The sequence below is a fragment of the Ambystoma mexicanum genome, chromosome 5q (genome assembly GCF_040938575.1).
Source record: "Ambystoma mexicanum isolate Mex_15411 chromosome 5q, UKY_AmexF1_1, whole genome shotgun sequence".
Classification (NCBI taxonomy): Eukaryota; Metazoa; Chordata; class Amphibia; order Caudata; family Ambystomatidae; genus Ambystoma; species Ambystoma mexicanum.
Window position 1 is genome coordinate 725133441 of NC_090933.1, and position 26494 is coordinate 725159934.

The 26494-nt window shown below is 46.1% G+C and overlaps 1 protein-coding gene across 1 annotated transcript in view; it reads right to left on the reverse strand.

Annotated features, from left to right (window-relative positions):
• Nucleotides 1-13303: 13303 nt before the first annotated feature.
• The window catches only part of RPL7 (ribosomal protein L7), a 46316-nt gene continuing 33125 nt past the window's right edge, over nucleotides 13304-26494 (reverse strand). The window contains exon 7 of the mRNA XM_069621211.1: nucleotides 13304-13376. The gene's annotated coding sequence lies outside the window, so the exon portion shown is untranslated. The remainder of the gene's footprint in view (nucleotides 13377-26494) is intronic.

The following is a 26494-nucleotide window of genomic DNA, read 5'->3' on the forward strand; positions in this document are numbered from 1 at the left end:
CGTGAGCAGTCTGATGGGATAGGTGAGCCCCCCATCCTGTGAGGGATGAGTGTGGTTAGAGTGGCTTCCGCCGCGGGTGTGGCAAAGGGTTTCCCTCTTACCAGGTTTTCCTTTGTCCACCACCGTAGCGAGAGAACCAAGGGCTGCGAGACCACCACTAGATCGTCCCATAGTCCGCTGGCCTGACACCACTGGCTGTTGAGCCACTCTTGCATAGGTCGCAGGCGCGCGTGAGGTACCAAATAAATACACGACGCCATCATGCCTAGCAAGCGCATTGCTTTGCGTACCGTCACCTCTCGACCGGTCACATATTGAGGGATCTGAAACAGCATGTTTTGGACCCTCTCGTTGGAGGGGAAGACGAGGCCTTCCTTTGTTTGAATTAGAGCCCCTAGGAATTGTTTGATTTGGCTGGGGTCTGGGCTGGACTTCTTTTCGTTGATGGAGAAGCCCAACTGGAACAAAAGGTCTACAGTCTTTTGGGTATTGGAGAAGCATGTTTCGTAAGAATCCCCTGTTATGAGCCAGTCGTCGTAAGGGTAAACTGGGATGGCCAACCTGCACAGGTGGGCCGCTGCCACTGCCAGTACCTTCGTGAATACCCTTGGTGCCGATGCTATGCCGAAGGGTAGCACTCTGAACTGGTAGTGTTTGCCCTCTATCATGAACCTGAGGTATCTTCTGTGCGCTGGCAACATTAAAATATGAAAGTATGCATCTTTCATGTCCAATGTTGTCATGTAATCTCCCTGTGAAAGCAGTGGGATCACTTCATGTAAGGTCACCATACGAAACTTCTGAGGTTTGATAAACATGTTCGCTGGGCGCAGATCTAATACAGGGCGCATGGTTAGATCCTTTTTGGGTACAAGGAAGTACACTGAATAAATACCTTCCGTTACCTGAGATAGAGGCACGACCTCTATGGCTCCTTTTTCCAGCAGTTGTACTTCTTGGAGAAGGATGGCAAGGTGTTCCGGTGTCATGCGTCGTCCCCTCGGGGGTCTGTATGTTGGGGAACTGTTGAATTCGATGCAGTATCCGTGGGCTACGGTGGAAAGTACCCAGCGGTCTGACGTTATTCCCTCCCATGCTGGAAGAAAGGATGTTATCGGGCCCCCGACCGGTGTTGCATGGGAGGGGACGCAAATCTTCGCGTCACTTGGTGTTGTTGGGGGCTTGGGAGCCTCTGGGGGTGGACCCCCGCCCTCTCCCCTTGCCCCTGCGCTGTCCTCTTTGGCTGTACTGCCCACTATTGGTCTGGTAACTGGTGGCAGGGTACTGTTGCTGCTGATTCTGCTTTTGGCGTTGGCCACGAAAAAAGCGTTTGTTGCCATAGTCGCGTCTGGTAGTGGGCTTAGAGATCTGGTCAAGAGTTTTGATAGTATCGAACTCTTTGTTTAGCCATTTCTAGAGCCTCATCCAACGCCTTCCTGAAGAGGTTTGCGTCTTCAACAGGTTTATTTATTAAAGACGCCTGTGTCTCCGGTTTGAACCCCGAGTTGCGCAGCCATACATGGCGTTTTAGGAGTATTCGCTGAACCAGGGAACGTCCCGCTGTCTCAGCAGCATCCAGAGACTTCTTTACAATACTCTAGTTGACCTGGGTTCCTTCGCCAATTGTTGAAAGCAGACGTGTACGTAGTGGTTCCGGCACTTCTTCGGCGTCCTTGCGCAGTTTGGCCCACTGCGCGTCCACGTAGCTAGCTAGCAAAGAATTGTTGTTCGCAATTCTTGCCGAAAAGGCAGCCGAGGATGTGACTCTTTTAGCAAGGGCATATAACCTCTTGCCCTCCTTGTCAGGTGGTGCCTCACTGGTGGACAGCTGCACCCCTGCCCTCTTCCTTGCATTAGTTACTACAAGGGAATCCAGAATGGAATGTCCCCTGATGTACAGCGGGTCTGAGGGTGAAGGAGTGAAAAGTTTTTCAATCCTTGGATTAACTCCTCTGATTAGTGCGGGTGTGGATAGCGAAGGGATGATTCTTCTCTTCACTGAAGAGAGGAGGGGAATGGTCTGGCTGACTGGGGTTTCTCCTTAATTACTCTTTCCACAAAGTCTATTTCCGGAGCGATCTCCCCAGTGTCCAGTTCGAAATGTGCTGCTGCTCTGCGCAACAGTGCATTGAATGTGGGCTGATAGTCAATGGGAGACGTGTTTCTAACAGGTGAATTGTCTGGAGGATTTAGATTCAGGACATCAGTGTCCGAATATCCTGATGATTGCCAGGGATGAGAAGGTCCTTCTGGATTTTCTCCGAAGCCTTCTCCTACCATGTCTGGGCTGTCTTCCAGACCTTCCTCTTGGTTCTGTCCTTGTCCACAAAATCATCCTCCTCTTCTAAGTATTGTTCCTCACCAGTGAGGTCATACACATTATGGAAGTCTAAGGCTGTGTCCTGCCTCGGGTATTTGGCCCTGGGGTCCTCCTGAGGCCCTTCTCTTGTTCTCTTGGGAGTGGGAGGGTTTTGGGTGTTCATAAACCTCTCCATTCTCTCCATGCAGAGATGGAGCCTTTCCATGGTTTCATGGGGTACCCCTGAGCGTTCTAGCGGGGGAAAATTAGTGTTTTCTTGCTGAAAACGGCTCGACCTCTCCCACAAAGTCGAGGAAAGTGTCCCGTCGCCCTCCGAAAAGCCTTCTGGTGTGCTGGGGGTCCCCCCCGACTGAAGGGGGTAGTCCCTGTTTTTCTTCGGGCTTTTTCGGCGTGTCTTTCGGCGTACGCTTCTGGGCGTCGGCTACAACGATCCTCGCCAAGCTCTCCGTGACTCGTTTGTCAGCGGAGGGCTGTGGTTTCGACGTTACGGGCGTCGAACGTTCTACAGCGGCGTGCGCTCTGCTGGTGCGCGCCGGCCGATGGTTTGGGGGAGGCGCCCTTATTTGCCGAAAGCCCCGTCGCTGGTCGCGGCTGCGAGAGGGGCTTCGAACCCGAACGGTCCGAGGAGGCCGCCGGTATAACCTGCGTCTCCTTGGGCGCTGATGCTCTCTTCGTCTTCGACGAAGTAGAGCTATGGGTTGTGTGTTTATGTGTTGTATCGTGTGCGTCAGTGTCGCCGGGGTGTTCATCCCCATAAGAAGGGCGTGAGCCGAGCCCGTCGGGGCCGGGGCCAGACGACGAAGAGCGTGAGCGCTCTTTAGAGGGGTGTACGACTTCCGTAGCGGAGGTCGTGTTATCACGTTCCTCGTCACTGTCTGTGGTAGCAGCGGCGGGTGAAGACCCGGCCTTCGACATAGCGTAGGCCGCCCACCTCTCGAACCCTACGGTCTTTTAGAGTTTTTGGCTTTAGAAGCCGACAAGCCGAGCAACCCTCCTCTATGTGATCCAGGGGCAAGCAGCGGTTACACCGTGAATGCTTGTCCTTCCAGGTAAACTTGCCCTTACAAAGTGGGCAAAACCTAAAGGGTGTCCTCTCCATAGCTGAGGCAATAAAGCGTGATAACTACCCCAAGGGAAAGGAAGGGGAAAAGGAAAGGCATTCTCAGAAAAAGAATCAGATGTCCCACGACCCCACTCTCCCTACTGTATTTGGCCTGCGAGGCCAGGCCACGTGTTCGGCAACGCCGACGGATCTCCTCCGCTCGTCCCCTCCGTCGAAGATCTTGCTCGGCGGAGACAGCTTCACCACTGCGTCGAGGGAGGGATCGATATATTAAATTTTTAAACAGGAAAAAACGACCAAAGGTCGAGGAGATGGAATCTGCAATGTCTCTCGAGGAGCTCCGCGTAAAGGCGACCAGTAGCTGGGCGGAAAAAACAATCTGAGGGACCTCGACGCGTGAGGGATTGTGGGTACAACGCACGTCACTATAGGGATAGTATTTCAGACACGCCTTGTCGACGTCCCTTTTCGACTACGAAAAACAAAATGCAATACTCCGCAGTGACCACTGGATGTCGGACCTATGCACAGCATGTGATTCTAAGCAGATTAACAAACATCAGAAATATATTTCCATCATCATTAACCACCATAAAACTTTCAACTGGTTGTTTTGATAATGTCTGCAATTAGCAAAATGCCCTCTTCTACATTTGGCACAAAAATCGCACTTCTTCCTGGACAGGCAAGGGAAGTCGCAAAATATGTGAAACTATCTTTTTCATCGCTCCTTTTTCAATTTATTTGTTTTAAAGTGCACTTTCTTTAATATGCGGTCTGTTCTTCCCCTTTCTTTTCTGCTTCGACTCCACCACATTGAGAACCTCAACATTCCCTTCAGTACCGTCTCAAATATCTTTGCCACACAGGCCATGCAATGTTCCACTCCTTTCGCTATGCTTGAAACTTCCTCCAAAGAGGGTCGTATCCTGTAGCTGTGGTTCATCAAATGAGTTTGAACTTACACGACAAAGCCAGATGTCTTAAGGCCGCAACAAATTCTACACTCACCTGGTTCTTGAACCCTCACGCCAAAGTTATACATTTCAAGTATAGTACTTGTTTTGGGATTGAAATGTCCAGCTTTTTTATTGCAATGTTCAACTCGGACATCGCATCGCCTTCACCACCGTCATTGAAATCTGGTAACGTGTCATTCTTTGGCCCTCATCCTAGAAAACGCATGAGCAATGCTACTTTTCTGTCCATAGAAAATGAATTTTCACATGCTGCTCCGATAGTGTTGAAACCCTTTTTCCCACTGTGCCCATTTCAAAGGAGGTCCTGGTAAACCAGTAACCAGTCATCGCCATACTCTGGATATCTGTGTTACTTTGTTCAATGAACCAGACTTCTTGGACACGTTTACTCTTGGAGTACTATTGGGATCCAACATCAGCGCTTTTAATTCATGCAATGTCAATTCGACATTTCAATCCACCTTTATGCCACGCGAGACGGGGAGGGTCGGAGGGGGGGAAATTGGTTTGGGTGTAGTGGCTTCCTTATAAACATAACTGTTTGAATCAGTATCAAACACAAACATTCTTCAGCATACCTCAAAGCAGGGTTCTGCTAGGAACTTTTATCTACACCACAGAAACTGAACACTAAGTTATATATAAAGAAACTAAGATCAACTACTTAAATATGACAAGTAACAAACACAAGTTCACTTAAATTAAATATTGTACACCATATCCTCAGTCAGTGTTGTCCGCCTCCTGACTCACCACAGTACTCCGGTTATAGTTTAGTGTTAGCACCAGGTTCCTTAGTCACAACAAAACCAAACCACAACTGGACCTTATGTCAAATGGGTAATTTGGAGACAACTTTAACCTGGGGATTTACTGGGTTTGTGGGCACCGGTGAGGTTTATAAGGAATGTATTTTTATAAACGAATTGTGAAGCATTGCAAGATCTGCCACTTTCCTTGGGAGTGCATTTTCAATGAAGCGCTTAACTCTGGTGCATGGATTCAAAAACAATTTGCAGCTCTCCTTAAAAGGTGTCTAAAAACAGATCCTCTACAGCAGAGTATTTAACAGGACAAGGTGAGGGATCAGATATTTAAGCAGATCAATATTTTTCTTCCTGCTCATAATTTTCTTTTTCAACAAGTCAGCACTTTGCATGTCTAGGTCGGTATGTGCCTTAGCCTTTTTCGGGCAATGTCCCTAGTCCACAGTACCTGGTTCTCTTTTGTGCCCTACATTCACTTTTCTATAATGAAAACCGCATGCCATTGTGGTGTTAAATCAGTCCCCTGACAAAGTTAACTTGTGTTTGTCTTATGTCTGGTAGCAATCACGTGGTTTTTCTCAGGCCCTCTTCCTGCTCCCAAATCTTCTACAGACTGTTTGAATAGACACCTTTTAAATTGTGAAAATAAGAACCCCCCACAGGATAGTGGTCCAGCATGAAGTCTTTTGTGCTTCAATCTCCTCGATTGGGAGTGACCAAGTTATGTTCTGTCGACGCCTACTGTAGCAGAAGCCTTCTGTCTGTCGCAGGCCAGATGCCAATCAGTCTGGCTCAGGTTTTGGGTTGTACAGTCTTTTGCAGACTGAGGATTTAGAGCTGGCTCAAGCCAGATGCATGAGCTGCTCCGCGGTAGAGTTTTGTCCTGCATCACAAGTGCAGCCCAGCTCTTATTACTATTCCTTTAGGGTCTTCAGATCAAGTTTTGGTGCAGAGCATGGCAACAATTTAGTGTGGTCCCATGAAAGGCAGTTATTGGACATGCAATGCATGTCCTGCCAAGGGAATTTAGTGCTACAGGGGGTTTCTTCCATTGAGATTAAGATGATCAAGCAAGCCAACCAGTAAAGTTAAAGGGGAACAAAAAGGTATTCTAAATTGACTGCACGTTTTTACAAGTCGTCCCCAACTTCACCATTGTGCATGTGTTATGTCAAGTGATGTCCTTTAAGCTTTCGATCCTCTCCAACCCAAGTGTCCGAAATTGCTAGGACCTGGGAGCTATTTGGCCACCCTAGACATCTCCAGAAAACAGTTGGACGATTCTTAAGGTTAAAATGTAACGGCACTAATAAAGAGTTTGAAAACAGTATTAAGTACAAATTTGAAGGAACGTGGGTATATCATGTGAATATTGTTAAAAGAGCCTTTAAAAGCATCAAATAACCAAGAAGGCCTATTGGAACAGACTGAAAATTATTAATGCATTGTCTTTGTAAGCACATTTAATGTTTGTTGAACCAAATCAATAGAACAGTGAAGAACTGGCATTTTGCCACAGGAAACTAAACCCGTCAAGATATCTAGATGTGCTTTCTAAAGTAAGGAACCAATCAGGAACATATGAACCTACCAAAAGACAAACCTTAACCAACATGGGGCCTAACTAAAATAACGGGCCATAGTGCCTGCAGGAATTGTAGATGTTGCAGCTCAACAACTAGAGCTACAGTAGTAGACAATTGTCTAAACAGTCAAATTGCAATACCCCACAGGCGATCTATGATTTGGTGCCCGTGTAGATCTACCTACATTGGAAAAACAGAACGGCCAATTAAAGTTCAGACTGCCAAAAATAAAAGTTGCATCAGAAATAAGTACTAACAGCACCAATGGCAAGAAATGTTTTGATGGCTGGACATTTTTGCGATGAGGTTAAGTGGTCAATACTAAATTAACTAGATCAGAGCCACAATATACAAAGAGAAACAAAAGCTAAGAGAAGACATGCAAGATATACGGCAGGGATGAACGACATGATTAACTGGTATAATATATGCTAAATACAGCTGAACATAACCATTTTGGCATTTTTGAGATGGCCTACTGGTATCATTTACACCAGCATATTTTGACGAGGCTCATGATGGAGAATCCACCATTTACATTAAGAACAAGATCATACATTTACATCTGTAATGTCTTCTTAAAGCAATTAAGTTTGGGGTCCCCACCATGAGTGGTTATGGTATTGGACTTTGGATTCACGTGACTCGTTCTCTATCCTGTTCCAAAATGGCCACCATTATGTACAGCAAACTGTGTAGTCACACGGTTTTGTGTCATTTAACCTAAAACGCCTATTTAGATCATGGCGCGGTACGAGTGAGCTACTGGCGCAATACCTATATGGGTATAAGGATGCTGGACGAGTGACTGACAGACGATAAAGTAAGTTTACCTGCATGGATTTGTCGATTGGGCACCATCCCATTAGAGCAGAGTATGTTAGTATCACTTACACGTTTTAGAACTCTCAGGACTAAGACAGACCTTTGTCCTCTTGTTGACAGCCAATCTGCTGGCTCGGCAGGACTGATCATTCAGACGGTTCGGATTGAAGCAATAGTTTGTTAGATACCGTTTGAGCTACCTTGCATCTCCTACTTCCAATAATTGTGTAAAGACCAGCGCATTCTACGAGGAACAGTGAATACGCCCAGCTTTTCCACGTGTGTATGGTGTGAAACCGATAGCACAATTGTACTTCGAGCTCTGATTTTTGATAGTTAATGTATATGTGATTTGACTAGTAGCTGTAGTACAGTAGTGACACAAGTTTTTAAAACTTGAATACCACATTCTATTGTGAATGATACAGATGCTCTTAAGGGAGCAATGGTATTCCAAGACGATCCCTAGTTAATGTTTTACTATCCACACAAGTTTTCCTCCAGACTTCAAATATAAAAGTTAAAATAGATTGTTATGCCTGCTCAATGCACCACTGAGGTGACTGTTGGTGATTAACTTACAGGTTGAGAATGGTGTTTGTTTTAATATTGGTGTACATGAGTGACCTATGGCCACTAATTCTTGGTCCATACCTCTGTAGGTAGGAAGCCGTATCGGTGGATTGAGACCCCCAGTGCATTAGCATTGAAAGGGATTACAGCAGGTAAGAAGAGTGCTGTGTTTAGTGAATAAGCCGCTTATGCGTATAGCACTACATTTTGTCAATTACATTTTCGACCAACAGCAACCAGGAAAGTTGCTGTTAATCTGTCCATATTAAAGAGTATCACTATTTAAGAGCAAGCTACACTGTAGACTGGTGGCAACACAAACTCAACCAGATCTGGCCTCAATAGTATTCCTAATGCAGTCCAGATGCGCAATCGGTCAACAACCGCTACTCTATGCAGATGAGGCAGTGGCCAGCATTCACAATCCTATCTAGCTGCTTATGCAGGCTACCCCTCAAAACCCCATCCAAGCATGGCACCTGCCATCCACAACTCCGTCCGGTCCTGATGCATGCCTACATCCACAACTCTGTCCAAACGCGGCAACAGTCAACATTCACAAGTCCATCCAAGTATGGTACTTGGTAGCGTTGGAGTGGGCGAGGATGTAGGATGAATTGGGCAGGGATGCCAATTCCTTCCTCATGGGGTTGTCGTTTGTGCCCTATTCCACCTAGCATCGTCTCTTGTTAGAGTTTCCCTTAGTCGGTTTTGGGTGTTGTCTGTCATTTTAAGTTCTGTTAACCTGTTGTGTTTCCCGTTTGATTGTTTAGTTGTTTCAATGCAAGTGGTACCAAACAGCTATATGATTTTAACTGTGCAAGTTTGGGAGAATAAAGGTCACACATAAGGGACATTTAAAGCACATTCTAAAATGTGCAAACAGATCAGTTTTATTTTGCATCTAGCGCTCATGTTACATTTGCTGTGGGCTATGGGCAGACTCCGGGTTCCCGAGCAGACCGCATGATGGCCGATACAAAGAAGCTTTTTGCTACTGGTGAACAAATCCAATTTCGACTCACCCTGATAAGAGTTCATGTCCAGATAGAAGGCAATAGCAGCATCGCCTAAGCTCCCTCCAACTCAAGGAGGACCTATAGGGCCAATGCGGCCAACTGCATGCGTTTGGCCTGGGTACAAAACCCTTACCAAGACATCTCAGAGGCATCAGCGAGATGTGCATATGTACTGGCCACCTTCATACACATGGCCTGGGAGAGGGACTTCGTGGCCACTTTCTGGTCCAAAGATTACTGTAGAATCCATGATATAGCTGATGAATCAGTAGAGATGTCTCCCTTGGTTGCACTTCTGGGCTACCCAAAAAAAAAACCCCAGTATACCCATGACACCGGGTGGGGTTGCATGTATTGGCAAACGTGTTGCAAAAGCCTGGGGAAAAACCCCCACCATTGTTGTGATTACATTGATGTGCGATTGCATGAAGCATCATGAACCCTTGTATATGTAGGATAGGGATAGTATGTTAAATTATGTTGCGAATTCTACTGTGCACCACTGCCATTTTCATGTCTCTGGGCGCTCTGGCAGATCTAAAAAAAAGATAGGTAGGCTCCTTTTTAAATTAGAAAATATACTCCGAGCCGACCACTACATGATAGCTAGCCTGTTACACAGCATGCACGTCTAAGATTTGCAAATCTCAAATTCCACTACTTTGACCCCCTTAAAGCTAGAGCTAGCTAACTTTCACGGTCAAACACTGTCGAAACCACTAATATTGCCACTTTGGATGTTAAGGCCCTCTATACTTCCATTCACCACAAGTGGGCAACCGCCTCCATCGATTATACCTTTAGGAATGACTGCCTCATACAACCAAATTCAAATGCTTAAGGAAATGTTGCAACTTACCTTAGATCTAAACCTTTTCACATTCGACAACAATATATATCAACAAACTAAAGGAGTGGCCATGGGCACTAAATATGCTCCATCCCTAGCCAACCTTGTTATGGGCATGCTTGAAGATAAAATAGTATACACAGTTCTGTTTTTTCTCAACAGGGTTAAAATGTGGACTCGGTACATTGATGATGTATTTTGCATCATTGATGGATGTACTGAGGAGTTTCAAGACTTTGTCGACCATTTGAATCAAAATTGCTAAGGCATCCAGTTTGTGGGAGAGTGCAATAACAGAAGCATTCATTTCCTGGATTTGACGATACAACCAGAAGGCAATCAGCTATACACCAGGACATTCAGGAAACAGACAGAGGTCAATTCCACGCTTCATGCAAGCAGCTGTCATCCTACAATTCGGAATATGCCATTAGGCAAGTATATTAGAGACAGACGGAATTGCCAACAGGATAGCAAGTTCAAAGAGGAATGCTCGCTATTACGATATCATTTCAGAAAATGTGTCAAGGCCGCTTACAAGAGAACAAAATCGATGCAACAGCAAGTTACTCTTCAACCCAAAGCTGACAAAAGTACAGATGGACCAAGTTTTATAACACAATATTGCAGGGATCATCAGCAGATCAAACGAATATTGGAAAACCACTGGTAATTTTTGTTGAACACATTACAAAATTGATAGATGAGACCTCGTATGATTTTCAAGAGAGCTGGAACTCTCAAAGCCATGCTCAGTCCATCTTTGTTGCCGGATATTGAACAAATGAACCGTACAACCTGGCTGTCCAGCAATTTGAGTGGTTTCAGGAAATGTGCACACAATGTAGGTATGCGCACCATCAGACGGACAAATTTATGGATCCTTATGGCAGACAATGGCTAATCCAGCAAGGGCTCAATTGCAAAACCAAATTCGTGGTGTACTGTATCATTTGTGTCTGCAAAAAGATCTACATTGGTAGTACCAAAAGAGAACAGAGTATGTATTTGTGAGCACCTGGCCAGGATTGGCAGTAAAGACATTTCCTTGCCCTTAACCGAACATTGGCAAAATTGTCACCAGATGCACAATAAATGTGACATTAGATTTATAGGTTTGAAACGAGTAACACTGAGCAAACGAGGAGGAGACAGTAAAGGCCCTGCGGCAGTCTGAAGCACGCATCATATGCTTTTTCAATTCCACCGTTACAGGTCTCAACAATGACAAGGAGATGGCTTCATTCCTATAGGACACTTGCTTCTACTAAAGAGTTGGTGACTTGACTTGTGTGCAATAGCGTGATAGAATGCATTCATTAGTTTACTGCATTAATCAATAATCTTTGCTTGAGGGGTTGTGGGAGGCTTAGTGACACTAGCCACGCACAGGGACTTTGCGTTTCCACAGGTTCCCTTTCAAACAGATTGTATACATGGAGTTATACACAATGTTTTTCCACAATAATCGGTTGGGAATAGTTATGCAATGAAAATGCACTCCTGTCTTTCAGAGCAACCAGAAAGCCTTCACTTCAGCTATAATGTTCCGGTATGGCGGCCGTCGGCAGCAACATACAGTAATATGATTTAGGAGAGAATTTTTCCCGAGCAACGCGTGGTTGCTCATTTTCTTCTTTAATAGATTGTAGACATCATGCGGTTTACAACGAACTGGTCGAGAATTAATATGCAATGGAAATGCACGTAAATATGTCCTTCAGAGTAACTGTCTCGAACACCACCTGTATGCATAGCTTGCTCTTTAATAGGGTGGCAAAAGGCAGCGATGCGGTCTAGGAGAGAGATCTCTTTAACTTGAGGCTGCTTCGCCTCTCAGGAAAGAGCTCCATGGCAACGCGTGGTTGCGTTGCCGTGGGGATCCAAACACTTTAAGCTTGTCCAAAATGGCACCGGCTGCTTTCACCGTTCGAGCAGCCGACGCGAGTAAATTCAGAGCGGCATAGTAAGTCGCTTCACTTTTAATACTCGCGTATGCAAGCTTTTGTATTTGCGAGTATGGGTATGATTGGTACGTCAGCGTTATCCCACAAATATTTAAGGTTCTATGGAACATGGTCAATGCGACAATACGCTTTCTGATTTTCATTTTCGATACGGCTTACTGTTGAACTCGATAAGGTGTCTCACCATTAGCGAGCTGCTTGTACAACGTGGCGGTGCCACTAAACGTTAACTTCCACCTCACAATGCAGCATGGCTTTTTGACCGCGACATGCCCTCAATCTCTTACTAAATATGGGTTGCCTCCATTCGCACCAGAGGCAACCCACCAGGTGAACATTCGATTGTCAGACTAATTGGGGGTTATTTTAATTCTTGTGTTTACAGATTATCTACCATTGGTATTTGTCCCTATTATATATCGACAACAGTCATACGGACATAATAGCCCTAATATTGGGTAAGCTAAAGTTACATTACTCGATGCAATTACAAAACTACACTTAGTAATATTTCTTGCAACAACTGAACTAATGGGCATTTTTTACTTCTTTTGATTTTTATTGCTATTCTTACATAATATTTTTCTTATGTTACTGTGTTATGGTTTCATATGTCTATATGACATGTTTTCTTGAAACCGCTTAATCCTCCTTCACCAACCCTTGTTTCTCTGTCCAACTTCAATATGTGGACTTTTTGCAATGTGCAATCTTTACATGCCATACGTGATTTTGAATTATGGTATGAATGTCAATACTGTAATACAACTATGGTTTCGTTTTAAACTAATATAGCCCTGATTTGACAAAGGCTTGTGGGAGCCGAAACGCGTAACCAAGTAGAGGGCTACTGTTTTTCCATATAGTTACGATGTGTAACAGATTGTGCTATTAAACAATCAAGCTTTACACTGGCGCTCAGTCCTAGAGTCCCCTGTTTTTTCCACCAATATTGGCATATGTTCTTACTTGGGGTGAACTGAAAGTTTAATTATAGGCCACGGCAAGAAAAGCCACTGCAATTCCCAATACCCACACTACGACAAAATCTATCCCATCATGTACAGCAGTCCTGGCTTCTACGAAATGGCATTCCCTAAACCATACTTCACCATAATGCACGCTGATCATTTCAGGAAGATTACATGCTAGTCTTGTGCGGCAGGCCCCCCTTCTAACTTAAGTAAACGTTAAAGCTCGAGGGTGGTTGGGAATTGAGGGGTGTAAATATTCGGGGAAACAGGTTTTTGGCCAAACAAAATAAGTATTCAGCCATGAGTTGTGGAGTACTCAGCTCCCCATTTATAGAATTTCTCTAGCCAGACAATAAAACTAGACTACAGACAGCACCAGTTTCTTTTGTAACACCGAGCTTTATTAACAGACATGTTGGCAACAGGCAAGCGTGGGATCTTCAGTCGGGCATCTAGAAGAAAAAGAGAACAAGTTACATATCAAACATTAGTTTGTTGATTTTATAAGATAAATACAAAACACGAACACCATCTTATGAGCAACTGCTTTAGCTTATATTGCACAAGTAAATTGTAAATATGTCAAATAGTCAATATTCACACAGCTTTCATTAGATGAAGCTAAACTTGATAGACCGAGTTAAGATTGATGCCCTTAGTGGGCAGCCATACCTCACCTAAGTATTGTGCTAGCAGTCCATTGTAGATACCTGCAACAATGTTCTGAGAACCTTTAAGTGAAATTCCTCAGTGTACAAGACCCCCTGAAGCAATCAAATTAGTATGTTATTCACAGAGTGACAGTCACTATTGTACGCCTACTAGTCCATAGTCCAGTTTCCTGCATACTGTATGGGCATTGCAGCCTTTTGCACTGCATGAATGCTCCCCCCACCCCCTTGCATTTTAAACGCAGCCATAGGGCATGGCTACACCTTTCAATCCCACTGCCTCTCAGCCCCCCCCGAATTTTGCATAAGGTCTACTGATAACTTAGTTATGAGGCTGGATGGAGGGTCATATGGAGGAAAGGGTACTATGAATATAGTAGTACCTACAGTGAGTAACTTAATCCTACGTCCTGTACCCCTTTACCGTATGGTTTCCTCCTAAAGAATTTGTGCTGTGAAACCAGCCAATCTAGTCTAGAAGGAAAAAAGAAAAAATGGCCAACAGATGCAAAGCGAGAGCTAGCACACCCCACAATTCCTGAAAAATGTCAACCAGGTGGCTGCACTGATCACTTCCCAGGACACCGGACTCGGAAAGGCGACCATGTGCATGTGGCCTTTGCCCTCACTGAATGAACATGTTTTATAAGCTTCCACAATTGCTTCAATGATCCACCTAGCAATAGAATCAGTTGAAGATTGTTAAACAGAAATAAACTACTTCCAGGCAAGATACAATCACTGCCCCAGCCCTGGAATTCCTACAAAGTAAGCAGAAGCTCTCCAAGGAGCTCACCTACGAGCTTCTGCATGCAACTGCTGCCAAAGAAAACCCCCAACGCCACTCGGGTGACTGAGGGGAATGTGACCTGCCAGGCTACAGCAATCAAAGCCTTGAAAAATTAAATGGATTCGCCCAATTTGAAGTATGGCAAAAGGAACAGCCTCGGAAAGCTCATCAACTTCTGAAACTAGCTAGGCGCTTGGCCTGCTGAGGAAGCCAGAGGCTGCTTTATATAGGTCCACTGTCCTCTCTGGTGTAGGTAACACCCTAGTTGCTACGTTGTCCCACCCAAGCCAATCTTCAAACGGTTGAGGGGGTCAAACAGGTCTAGAAGAATCTGAAGAGAAAAACTCCTTTGGAGAGGAGCATTCACCATCCAGATACAATGCACATGTTCTCATGACATCTGCAATAGAATGTATGATCTTGGTTAATATCAAGTCGAATATGAGGCCGAAGGGCAGAACAGCGTACTGAAAATGCCAGCATATTCTAGAGAAACGCAAGTAATTTTGGAGGCACTTTTCAAATCTACACATGCAGATACGAATCCTTTAGGTCCAAACAAATCCCCTGCACTTCGGGATGATTCAATCTGCTCTAACGTCAACATCTTAAATTCTCTCGAGAATTTAATCAGGAAAGGGGGTCCAGCACTACCCCCAGCCCAGCATGGTGCTTATTGGGCACAAAGAATATGAAATTAGAAGCCCCAGGCACCTCTGCAGAGGGGGGGGGGGGGGGGGGTGGAACCACTCCCTTAACGTATCTCTCAATTAAATTTGCAATAAAAGTCTATCAGGAGGGCAGGATGAGGGGGCTGTGGAGGACAGGTAGGGCAGTCAAAACACCACACCCTCCTGAAATCAGAAAGAGCAGTAATCTTGACACTGAATGTAGTCTAGTTGACCTGGGCATATACACGTTAGCCTCAAGGGAAAGGGGCAAACACCACATTTGTTGTGGTCCGTGGTTGCATGGGGTGAAGCATGATCTACGATTCCTCAGAATCATTTCACAGCCTCTTCCCCAGATTTGGGAGGCTAAGGGGAGGATTTCCTTTTGAACAGTGGAATGTGAGGATGTGGCCCCCTTCTCCCATAGAAGAAAGGCTTTCTCATGGGGCCAGGGCGGTGCGTCCATAATTCAATAGTGCCCCTGGGGGTGGTGCAAGGAGAAAGGATCACATGGGGAGGAACCCCCTTATAGGATTGTGGACCACCATGTAAAGAGAATGCATTTCATTAATTGAGCACTTGTATAGTGCCTATACAGCAGAAATTGTACAGGCGCCACAAAAAGGAGAGGGGGACAGGAGAAAGGGTCCTACTAGGCCGTGAGCTTTCAGATCGTGCAAGTGCAGTATCAAGAACAAGTGCAGATGGGGAGGGAGAAGTGCTGGGGATAGGGGGCCCAAGTGCAATTGCCAGGAGGCGGGGGAGCAAGATGTGGGGTCAATGGTGAGGGGGCAGCCTAGGAAGGCTAGTCAGGGAAGGGTGCCCGAGGGCAAGTGGTGGGTAGGAAGGGGTGAGGGCAAGACGGGACAAAGGAGGACCTGACCCAGGAGAGGGGCATCCAGTCTTATCGGTAAGAGGAGACCAGGAGAGGGGCATCCAGTCTTATCGGTAGGGGGAGACCAACGGGAAGGGGGAACAAGTAGCGGAAAAGGAACATGAGATCTGTCTCAAGCCAGAGAGGCGGTTCAAGCGGGAGTTTCCTGCCGAAGAGCGATCTACAACCGTTCTCCGTTTAGAGAAGCGATCTTCATTGGAGCTAGAGGACCGAAGGACTCTAGGCAGGTGGTATTTAGGGAGAGCTGAATGTATTGTCCCAGGCCCCAGAAAGCTTTGTGGATGATGCAGAGTCTTGAATTTGATCTTTGCAACCACCAGAAGCAAGTGGAGAGATTTTAGGGCTGGAGAGAGGCAGTCCCTTGGATTGAGGCCAAGGTTAAATCTCGCAATCCTATTTGGGATTAGTTGAAGAGGGCGGCAAGAGGCAGATTAAAAGAGGCTGTTGCAGTAATCAAGCCTTGAGAAAACCAGGGATCTGGAGACGGTTTCTGGGGAAAGGTGAGGAAAGCGAGAATGCCTTTGAGGAGGTCAAGCAGATAGTGGGCCTTCTTGAGAAAGTCAGATCTGAGGTGATCAGGAGTCGAAGACACCCACATTTTTAGCCTCACAAGGGTGCGGGGAGGGGGCCCCCCCCCCAAGGAGGGCAGCCAGAGTGTAGGAGGAAGGAGTACGAGTGCCAATAAGGATAGTCTTACTGGTGTTAAAGCATAGATCATCATCACATCATGCCTGAAAAGGGAGGGGAAGCGCGAAGCTTAAAGGAGAGCTGTGTTGCAAATGAGATGAGGTGGTTATCAAGAGGGGCAAGGTAAATGTTGATAAGCCACAGCTAGAGGACAGAGCCCTGAGGGACACCGCAAGATGAGAGTGAGGTACAGGAGAGAAAGGGGCCCAGTTGAACTTGGGAAGGCAGATTGAGAGGCAAGAGGTTAACCAATCCAGTGCCCAGTCTGGAGCCTATTTACGAGGCTGGAATGATTGAACGTGTCAAAGGCAGAGGACAGTTGGAGGAGAATAAGGGCATAAGGAGAGCATTTGAGCACAAGTCATTATGGTGTTCAAGCACTTACTGTGCCTCTGGCTGCTCTGAAACCAAACTGGTAGTCATGAAGGCAGCCAACAGATTTAGTGTGAAGGATTAGTTGGGAGATGACCAGCTTCTCCAAGAGTTTGCCCAAGAAAGGGCTAGTGAAGATGGCGCAATAGTTAGACTGGCAGGAAGGGTCCGCAGACTACTTTTTTAGGAGAGCGTGCACAAGGGAGTGCTGGAGTGAAGGGAAGGAGCCAGTGGCAAAAACATTGTTTCAGAACTCAACCAAGGAGGAAGCGAGAGAGGCAATGTTGTCTTTGATGGTTCTAGAGGAGCAAGGCGGCACCGGTTTGGACGAGAATTCCATAGAGCAGACTGTCTTGGTGACCTCATCAGGTGCTATGGGTAAGGGGGAGTTTAGGTGGAAGTGGGAGGCCTGTGCAATCGGGGGAGGGGGACAGGAGGTCCTGTGTTTTGGTTGTGAAATGGGTGGCCAACAGTGCAGAGGGCCTGAGAATGAAGTGGGGAAGTAGAGACAGCAGTAGGATTGGCAAGTTCCTTGCAGATTTTGGAAAGTTCAGGTGTCAATTGTGGCCTCAGAGATGCAGGATTGGATATGGAGAGGCATTCCCTGCGTCAGTTCACCTAAACTCTTCCCCAATGTTAAATCCATTTGTCCTTCTGTTGATCAATCTATGCTACATTCAAGTTAGCCAACCTAATATATGGCTCCATTTCAAGTATTGGTAACCTTAATCTACTTCACAAGACTGAAACATTAGAGAATCCAAAGTAGGTTACATCTGACTTATGTACTGATGATCCAAGGATCACTATGGAGAAACAGAAATGTCACTAGCTTAACAAAAGTGATTGGGCCAAAGCAATTTTTGCAACGCAGTGCAGGTGTTTAGACACCAGACAGCTGAGGCACAAGAGGCATCCTCCAAGGAGGAATCCAGCGAGCCATGGAGCGGCAAAGGGGATGAGAGCCAGCAGGAGAGAAGCCAAGAACAGAGGAGTGCAAGTGAGGTCCAGGAAGCAAGGACTGCTTGCGTTGCTGCCGCGTGGAACCTCCGGGCATCCAGAGCACCAGCTTCTAGTAGAGTATGCACTGCAGGGGAAAAAGAAGAAGCAGAGGACAGCTGTCGAAAGCGACCAAGCCCCGAACGCAACTGGCATATCCAGAGACGCAGCAGCAGCTCGGGAAACACCAGTACCTTCCATAAGGAAGCAAACAGGTACACAGGTTGTCAGAGTGGTGCTGGAGGTCTGAGAGAGCAAGGGAGTGAAGGCAGAAGCTGATCAAGAGGGTCTGGGACCCTGGGCACACATCCAAAGAGACAGTCCATGAGAGGACGAAGGCTTGGCAGGAGAGTCTACAAGGCCGATTTTAATATTGCAAGTCTGGGCCCCACACCCAAATGAGAAAGATTAACTGTTTGTCAGGAGAGTGAACCAAGCAGTTATATTGCTAGTCATAGCAGTAAGCCAAGCCATTCTGAACACTGCAAGTCTAGGACCCTCAAATAAGTGAAGAAAACAGTGAAACTTCCTATGCTTGTCAAAAGGAGTGTGCCATGTTGGTGTGATAGATGGGGTAGCATAAAGGGCATATTCTTGTGAACTGCCGATTGACATCTGTATAAATACAGGCATGAGAGGCCCCAAAGACAGAAATACTATGCAAGTAATCTAGGGGGAAAGGACTACAACCCTACCTTGGAGTCCTACAGGTTTTTTTGTTAATTTTTGCCACTTGTGATTACCAGAGACAGGAAACTTTTCAGTTGGTTGGATATACAAAGAACACTTTACTTTAGGAAGAGAACATCCCTGCACAGTTCATTTAAGTTAATGCCAGGGACAGAAGTAGGCTTTGAGACAGTGATTAACTTTATTTGGATATTCTGACAATTTCCTTAGAGGCCAGGAAACTCCTTAGTTTAAGGGACAGAGGCTTTTTCCAACCGGTTTTCAAATAGTGTTCTACCCCAAAACATGCCACCATTGTGTCCGAGCCTTACTTCTGCACCCAGACAATAGGAATTCCAGATAATGCCTGGGAATGGTCTCCATCTTGGGGCTGAATATCACAGGCAGAGCATGAATGCCAAGAAGAGGGCAAAGGCTTGCGATCCACTCAAAATTATCTTTAAAAGGAATGGAAATAGTACTGTGTCAGGCAAGCTCCCCCCCACCCCCACGCACACACACACACACCTGGACCAGCGATGACACCTGCCAGGTGTGGGCACTCTGAGGATCTCCCGTGTTAAGAATCAAAAAAATGAGCCCGAGAAGCTGGTGGCAGAAACACTGGGATAACCCCTGTAGTAAGAGGCAATTTGCTGGGGCGACAAGATCCAGATCTCATCAGCATCATGAACATAATTTGCTGTCACTACAGATTAGAACCCTTGCCCTGTGTGGGAGAAGCAAAGGGGGCAATCATTCGGGAGCCGGTGTGTTTGAGGATGTAGAGAGGCATGAGATGCTGGAACTTGGTGTGGAAGAACATCAGCAGACCACAAATGGATAAGTAGGGCAGAAGAAGTTCGGGCATTGCGATTCTTGCACCTCTTCTACTAGCAATTGTTGCACATACCATGTTACACCATACATTCAGATTGCTGCATCTCATTCTTATCCCCAGTTGGACTGTTGCACCTTAAATATAGCTCCTTGATTTTATACGATACATGTTTATCTATTGTGGCTGCATTTCATGTATTGCAACTTTCATAATGGTAATTTACGATGCAGGTCGCTTCACATATTGGATCGTCCATATCTTATTGGTTTCCACTCCCGCCATCTGCTCCCCACCATTCCACTATCGGCTAGCCTCAAGAGTGCAGGTTAACATGCAGTACGAAGAGTTTTACACCAGAATGACACATGCAGATTACAGATATCTGCTTGCAGAGCAAACTCCACTGGCTTCTGGTTGCTGCAAGGATCAAATTGAAATCCCTCTGCATCATCCATAAGGCTATATTGGGCTGGGACCACGCCATCTACAACTTGCTCTGATTACACTCCCTGCGCTCCTCGGCATCAAACGCTGTATCAAACGCTGTATCAAACGCTGTATCAAACGCTGTATCAAACGCTGTATCAAACGACGAGCTGGTGGCTGATCAGCAGGCTCTCTATGGAACAGCATCCCCTTAATCTTGAGCCGGATCTCAAATTCCGGAAGCTCTGCAAGATTTTCCTTTTCACTTCCTCTGCTAAACCCCTACAGTTGCAGCAGTTGTTACCAATACCCTTGTGTCCTCTTGAGTCCTGGCCTCACACCCAATTGCCATCAGCCTGTGTCCGCTCCCAGCACTTGCCTTGGCACCCACTGGCCCATGCCACCATAGACCTGCACTTATTGGCAGCTGACCACTCACTTAGGCACAAGCAGCTCACTTCCTAGCACTTCCCTCCCGGTACACCCACCGCCCCCCCCCCCCCCACCTCCCTACTCTTGCACGTTCTGAATGCTCACAAGGCCTAGTAAGTCACTAGAATGTCCTCTTTTTGATTTCATTTGCATGTTCCCTCCTGTTGCCCTGTGGTCTCCGAACCACAATGTACTTGTATAAGCGCCTTATAAATGCACAATAATCCCTATACTAGACATTCCCAAATCCAAATGTCCTCAACCATAAACATACAGGCATATAGAACAATGGTTCATTTGACTGCCACACAAAACTGCAGCATTCACATTTTGCATCCCCCCACTAAAACTAACCCTTTAGAGGATGGGAAGCACCAAGAGGCTACCAAAATGGCACAAGTTGCACTATGTAAAGCTTTTTAGCTGGTAGTTTGGAAAAGCACTCATCGTCCAACCACTTGGAGGTAAAAATGAATTTAGCCCACTGGGAGGATTTATAATGGGGATGAAGATTACAGCAAACAAGGGAACAAAAGTTTGCTCAAGATTTAACCATTGTATTAATCAGGGAAGCAAAGACTAAGATGCAGTTCCTAAGGTGCAAAGTCAGCAGGTTAGCACTCCACCTTTCCTTTGTAAGCAGTTTGTGTGCAGATTGTAAAAAAGGTGCAAGCTACTAGTCAGCCATAAAAAAAGCTCACTCGCCACCTCTAATTCTACAGATGCACACAGCACACAATTTACTTGCCAAGAGTCAAATGTCACTAGGTTCCATCAAGTGCAATTTCTGCGTATAGCCTCTCCATATAAGCACTTAATTCTTAAACTCTGCTTCAGTTGAACCAGTGAGAGCCAACATTAAAATGAGTGACGTTTCACCAAAATGACATTAACCAGTGCACCCCCATCAAGGGCACAGATATATCCAATGTAGGCTTAACGTTTCGCTACTGCAGGTTAAACACTGACCGCTGGCAGACCCAGGCATTCAGCTGGACTGAAAACTGACAAGTGTGAATACTTTAAGTTGCTCGCCATAGTGTCTACTGGCTCTTGACTATGGTGTGCTGGGTGCATCTATAGAATGGATGCGTTGAAATGGCTAGTTAGTAGCTTGCAACTTGAATGTTATCCGCCAGTCCTAGTCAATAGTCCCTTTCTTACACAGTGATGCAAGTCCCTCCGAAGGGGATGGGACCGGAGCCTTTGCACTGATAAGATACATGGCCCTCGCCCGTCAGTCCTTGACCAGTCGTCGGCCATTACCTTACTGGTTCATGGGGAACGGAGGATGGGTCGTATGAGGAAAGGAGACTGCACTAGAGAGTACAGCAGTCACTATAGTGACCAACTCGTTTCTTATTTCTAGGTCCCATACCCCTTACACACTGTTGGGAGATTCCACAGCAGAAAGTTTACGTTGGATGCAAGAACTGGAGTACAGACAGCGGTGCTTACAAAAGGTGTATGGCGAAGACCATGTGCTGGCCCCGCTGATAACATCGATGGGTACGTTGTGCTGAAAAGCCACTGCAGTGGTCACATCTCAGATTGCATGGGTGCCCTTTGGGGGCTCTCACTTCTGGATGGCATAACGATGATTGAAGCTTAAGACTAGCCACCTGGCGATCATGAGCTTAGATGCTCATGATTACCTTTTGGCAGTCAGCACCAAGGTTTGCTGGCCTGTAAACTGCTTTCATCGATGCAAGTAATGTTTTAAGGCTCCGACGTCATTGAAGGGCAACGTCAGCAGGAGACTGAGTTTTGAAAAAAGGTGGAGTGTACTACCTCATTGATCTGGAAGGACAACCTTAGGCAAGACAACCTTATCCTTATGGAAGACTGTACAGCTCAGAAGCAGATAGGGCCTGGATCTCCGACTTCCTTGTCCTTGTGTCTCTATCAGTCATTGTTCCTCCTGTTCAGTCTTCACTCACTTGTGTCTTGAGGCCTTTGGCCTCACATGTGCAGACGTGAGTGCCACCAACAAAACTTTTGTTGCATCTTCTAGGTTATATATATGCATCTCTGTATTTAGTTAGGTTCCTTGCTCCATGTTTACTAGAATGTTTAGGAAGGAGTTTAGGCGAGGGAGAACAGTTGGTGAGAACCTGGAGCAGGGTTGCGAGTATTCTTAATAAACGGATCAAATGGCTTGCAGGTAACATCCGATAGAACTCCTGCCTTCCATGACAAGAAATTCCGCTCAGCCGAAGCCTAACAGTTTGAGCGCAAGAGATGATAGGACGATGCTCAGATCCCACGCTGGGTGGGGTCTCTTGGCCGGAGCATAGAGTCTGGCGAGACCCTTAAAGTGTTAGCGAAAAGGTGGGATGAGGTGAAGGATAACCAGATTACAATCTTCCCCAATGGCAGACGAATCTGTTCGACATGATCCGTAGACAAGCCAGAGGTTGCAAGAGAAGAAATTCAAGAAAGCACTTAAAGCAGGACAATTGATTCACTCGCTGGTTCAGAGCCCAGCAGCACAATCTGGTCTTACTCACTCTCCTGTATTGGACCCAGGTAGAAGACTTCTTGGCCGCGTAGATGCTTTCCATATTTTCTGCAGATAATCCAAGATGGCCTAGTAGGGTGAGCTGCTCGGGAACCATTTCGGTTAAGCTGAGCAATGAGGTGAATGGTGAAGTGCCCCTTGCTGCAGATATAGGAGCTTGTGTTGCAGGAAGGGGAATCACTCCTCCCAAGCCTGTACCAGGAGCAAGAATCAGTTTTGGGGCTAACCACTGCCACAGTGAAGCCACCCATTTGAGGGTGAACCCCCAAAGGCACAAAGGTGGTCTCCAAGACGATCATGAGCTCTCATTCGTGATCCTGGAACATTCTGCTGAGGTAGTCCGCAATGAGAAGTCACGACAGATAAATGGCCTTCAGGGAAATTCTGCTGCCAGGTGACCTATTCCCATATGTGCACTGTTAACAAGTTGGCAGTGGGGTGAAATCTTGGTACCCAAGCTAATGCATATACTATGCTGTGTTTGAATGAAGACTCTTCCTTTGGAGTACTGGCAGGAAGGATTTCAGGGCATTGAATATTGCCTGAAGCTCTAGTATATTTATGAGAAGACTGCTCTGGGGACTTGGCCAGGTGTTTAGGGGGCCTAAGGTGGTTTCAAAACACTAAAGGGAGGAGTCTGGACACACACTAGGTCCGTTTCCCGAGTGTCATTCCCAGAGTCAAGTTGGAGGGTTGGCTCCATGTCAAATCCTAGTCCAAGGCAGCTGGGAAAGGGGCTGACCATAAACCCTGTAGACAAGTACCAAAATGCCTAATTTTCAAGCATGCTAGAGACATAGCACACATGTAGTCAATCTTAGAAGTCTCTGAAACTACCACTTACTGCCAGAATCGCCAAACAAATCCCAGGAAGGAGTCTCCAGACAGAAACAAAGTGGTTTCTGGTGGCCGATGAAGACGGAAGAGTATCCATCAATGCCTGAATCGAAGCGGTTACTTGATCACGAGAGTACTTGGACCAGCCGATTGCCCAAGTATGGCTAGACATGTATGCATGGCTCAGTTAAAGAGGGAGGGCCCTGTGTGGAAAATGTCTCCTGCAGATGAAGAACCTCAGGAATCTCTCAAGGGGGTCCCCATACGGGCAGGTGGTGCGGTCCACAGCACAAAACCAGTTGTCCACTTAACACAAGCCCAGTATCTGAAGGAGTTAGCTTGAACTTTTCGTTGGGCAGGAAAGAGTTGAAGGTAAAAAGGCTGGTGAAGGAGTCCTCATGGGCAGGCACAACAAATTTACAGGAAGCTTTATTTTTTTGAGTTGCAAAAGGCTCTAATCAAGTCCCTGTGGGACAGACTGCCCTCAGTATGGAGAAAAAGGGGGGGACATCAGAGTAGAAAATGTGAGTTTAGCACAATGTTTTTTTTTAAAGTTTGCGATTTTTCTTGAAAACTGGGGTAAACGTGGAGACTGCAATAATGAACAAAGTAAACATCCGTTTTCAAAAGTTGCCATGTGTGGTAATTGAAGGTTGTACTATATGTAATGCTTGCCTCCAAGCAAAAATACCAGTGACAAGATGACCATTTCTTTGCAATAATTGAACAGAAAAGGAACACCGGCGAGAAGTATGTCCAAGTAAATTAAATATTGCCTTCAGTGCATGCGTCATCTGAGCCCTCAGTATAACATGCACGTTTAAACTTGCTACGCATCCACAAGCGGACTACCATGCTGCAAAACGTGCACTGCCACTAGTGGGCGATTGACTCTTGAAGAAATGGTGTGTTGTCAGTATGTATAGAATTGATGTGGCGAGTGGCTCGCTAGTAGCTTGCAAATTAATTGAGCACCAGGTTTCGTAGTAATGTGGGGAACATTTTAACCCAATGTAGGCCCTTTGTTGCCAGTTTACAGGCAATCTGTTATCAGAAGAGGTTAGAAGTCCTATGAGCTGGCCAGGTGATTTCCAGCATTGCTGATGGACCATGGAAGAGACCACATCACTCCTGCCCTAAAAACACTACACTGGCTCCCAGTAAAACATTGCATCACCTTCAAAACAATGTGCATAATGCACAGGGCAATCAGACAAGGAGCAGAATTCCTACAAAAGAAAATTTGCAAACCGAGACCCCTCGAAATCTGCCTGCAACTTAAACCATACCTTAAGAAAATACTTGGAGGCACCTCCTTCTACCACTTGCCACAAAAACCTGGAACATCCCAAAAGAAATAAGAAACAAGATCACCTAAAATTCAGGAGATCACTGGCTCTTCAACACCACAGACTCAAACTGAAAACCGAAACAGAGAAAAAGGATGCCTAAACTGGAAAGGACACAGATGGCCCCATAACTGACAGGGAAACCCCCACGGCACCTGGACGGGTGACTCTGGATAGATTAACTCAGGCGACACGCATGGAGACCGAGTCAACTACCCCAGCCTACCCCACTCAACATCCTCACCCGCCCCTTAGTTACCACAGTGTTGTGGAATTGTCGAGATATTGGCAATCACCACACTACCCGAGTTGTTGACATTGGCAGGTGCACTGGCCACACAAGTATGAAGGGAGGACAGGTAGGGCTATGAGAGCCAGATGAGAAAGGGCCCTTGAATGCCAGACGGGCCCAGATCAGGACAGCAGCACACCAGGGGAAAATACTTCAGCCCAGCACCTCAATTCAGGATAGAGATGCCAACTAACCAACTCCACTAACAATTTCACCCTCTGCATAAACCTCTCAAAGTCAAACAACCAAAAACCTACAGCACAACACGCATGCAACAAAAAAAAAAAAAAATAAGAAACATCCTCGCACAACAGTACACGACGACTAACGGCCGCAAACACCCCAGGCCCAGCCAACGGGCCCACCGGGCTGAGGCCGCCAACAGCACATCATTTGTATTTGTTTTATTTGTATAGCGCAAACCAGGCCCGGAGGCTACCGGGCGCATATCTTGAAAGCAATGGTTACATAAATTGCATACAGTGCTACTGCTCTTGCATTTTTCCTGCTTCCTCCCACTAACTCAACCCCCCCCTCCTCTTTCAGAGCCACCAGGGGACCACTCCGGTGGCGACAGTGCCCGGTACAAATATCCTTTAACATGGTGTCAAACGATTCAGAAAGCACTGAAAGTTCCTCACTGATAAATGGCAGAGGGGCCGTTTATAGCAACGCCATGTTCAATACAGTGTCCCACAGATTACAAGGGGCCGGGGGTGACAAGTCTACCCTCAAATTAGTCAAATGAGACCGTATGTGGGTATTGTTTTACTTACTACAAAACAAGCATGGTTTAAGTTAATATCAAAGGCTAAAGCCAGCCCCTAGATGTACACTAGCCCGTGGCAAATAAATTGTGTGCAAGTGGACAACTGAGGGAACAGGCGGCTTGCTGCCTGGCTTTTATATTGCAACTTAAAATGTTACACCGATTATAAGAGGTAGCTCATGTGATACATTGAGATTCCCCCATTGTTCCGATTGCTAATGTATTTTTTATTTAACACCCCATAATAGGCCAAGAAAAGAAGGTATCCTACCAACTCTAATATAGGTCAATATCTATACCAAGCAAAATTCTACTAAAAAGGATGGCGTTAAGAAAATGGTAGTTCATG